Raw genomic sequence first — 2339 nt, 5'->3', positions numbered from 1 at the left:
TGTTATATAAAAAGGGCCCAAGCCCAGTTTTAGTAGAAAATCAGTTATATCTTTTAATTAGAGTTTTAAATTGCTAATTAGATCTACTAAGCTTGATTAGCTCACGGAGTAACACGTTTCTTGTAGCTTTTACGCAGCTACTTCACAACCGACTCCAACTTGTATAAATCCCCTCATCTCTCACGTTAAACCCTTTTAAAAACACCAGCAAATATACCATCCAAATGCAAAACAACCACAAATCATTCATAATCCTCTACAGCAGCTCCCGTATAAAGAAGGTAGTCTTTCTTTTCAATACAGTAAATTCTTCATGTACAGGAAAGCAACCAAGAATAGTGAAAACAGTAATAATACTTGTTAAAGACACATCTCTATTACTATTTCACAAACACAGCCTCAGTTTCTCAATAAGCAATAAAGAAAAACAGACTTTTAACATATAAAAAAATTGGATCTTGAGCAGTAAACGAACTGGAGATTCCTTGAATCATCGATTCCTGAAATGGGAAATAGTTTGAGACTTATTAGTTTGAGGAAGTAAAAATCTGAGAATTAGATGGATAAAAGGGAAAGAAGAACAGGGACGGTAGCAGCGGCAGCCGCGAGCCACCACGGCGGGAGGCAGCTGATGGCGACGACCTCCGGCGCTGCCCGCGCTACCGCGGCCCACGGTGGCTGGCAACAGAGAGATAGAGACAGAGATACAGAGATAGACAAGAGAGACAGGGGGGGCAGAGCAAACGAGGAAGAAAAGAGGAGTAAGGGCGGCGCCGGCGCTGCTACGCAGCAACGGCTCACGGCGGCCGCCGCGAACAGGGCAGAGAGAGAGATCGAGAGGGGCAGAGTGAGAGAGACTGAGAGGGAGGATATAGAGAGAAGAAGAGAGATAGGGGACTTACCTGAGGCAGGGAGAACGACGGAGGAGCGGAAATCCGACGAGCTGGGGCGGCGGCGACGTTATTCGCCGGGATTCTCCAGCGGAGTAAAATTGATGGGGGAGATTGAAAACCCTAGGTTGAATTGATTTTAGAATTTGGGGAATTAAATGTAGGAAGGAGAGGGAAGAAAGAGGAAGGGGAGAAGATGCGTCAGCCTCGCCGCGCCGGAAGCGGCGAGAGCCGGCGACGCTCGCCGGAGAAGGGGGGAGAGAGAGGCGGCCGAGAGAGGCGGCCGAGAGAGGGAGAGATGTCTGCGTGGGGAAGAAATAGAAAACAGAGAGAGATTAACTTGTTTTATGTTTTAAAGAAGGTTATTAATTTTAATTTATTTAAAACTGAAAATGGTTAATTGGGCTCAAACTAGTAATTGGGTTTAAGCTGGTATTTGGGCCTATTAATCTCAATGGGATTAGTAATAATAAATTGTGTTGGGCCTTAGGAGTACATGAGATTATGGTTAGTTGGGTCCTTAATTTATTTAATTGGATTCAATAGTATTTTAATTTGAGCTTAATAATCTTAAATGAAGGATTATTAGCTAATAATTTGTTTGATTTATTAAATGGCCCAAATATGTAGAATTATTATAATTAATTTATGCTATTACTCTATGTAATTATGCATAAATTAGACACTAGATTATTATAGACTCGAGTTCTTGAAAGAAGAGGAAAATCGATTTATATTATTTCCAGTTAATAGCTATTTATTAAATTAGAGCGAGTGGAGTTATGAATAACGTCAGAGTTACGATTATCGTAGTTTAAGTTGTGGTTTAGATAATATGCTGGTATTTATTGATAAGTTCGCCAGGTAGCAACCAGTTATCATTCCATAATTTTCAATAGAACCATCACCTTAAACCAACATAAGTATTCTCTAAATAAATTTCATATCATGTTCTCATTATTTATTAGTCATTTTTTATACTGAAGGTCGGATACAAGCAAGGGTAAAGCAATAGTTCAGAATTACTAGTGTCGTCAGACCACGATCAGGTGGGCTTTCTAAACTCAAAATTTGAAGTGCTCACTATTTAATGATGTTTACATGAGTAAGGTTATATTGAAGTTATTGACTTGCCAAAACTTTTATGAGCTTGTATGATACCTATCTGGCACCAGAAGTTAATCGAATTCGGATCCTGTTCTATCCAGATGTTAGACAGAATTAGTGTACACAAGGGACCGTGAGCCGATCTAGCATATCGGCCGGCCTAGGACCGTGAGCCGGTTTAGCGTATCGGCCGGTCTAAGTCCGTGAGCTGGTTTAGCGTATCGGCCGGTCTAGGACCGTGAGCCGATTTAACGTATCGGCCGGTCAGTGACCGTAGAAGGTGGCCACCTTCTCGGCACACAGTTATCATTGCAGATATGGTAGAGTACAAAGAAGTATGTC

The 2339-nt window shown here is 41.5% G+C and overlaps 1 long non-coding RNA gene across 1 annotated transcript; it reads right to left on the bottom strand.

Moving 5' to 3' along the window:
• Positions 1-273: 273 nt before the first annotated feature.
• On the bottom strand, positions 274-1376 carry LOC130996005 (uncharacterized). Its single transcript, XR_009092327.1, has 2 exons — positions 903-1376; positions 274-500 (listed from the first exon to the last, which is right to left on the bottom strand). It is a non-coding gene; the product is annotated as an uncharacterized LOC130996005 (long non-coding RNA).
• Positions 1377-2339: the final 963 nt, after the last annotated feature.

Source organism: Salvia miltiorrhiza, chromosome 7, assembly GCF_028751815.1.
Source record: "Salvia miltiorrhiza cultivar Shanhuang (shh) chromosome 7, IMPLAD_Smil_shh, whole genome shotgun sequence".
NCBI lineage: Eukaryota > Viridiplantae > Streptophyta > Magnoliopsida > Lamiales > Lamiaceae > Salvia > Salvia miltiorrhiza.
The sequence above is the reverse complement of the archived record's forward strand: the minus strand, read 5'-3'. Positions and strand labels throughout refer to the sequence as shown.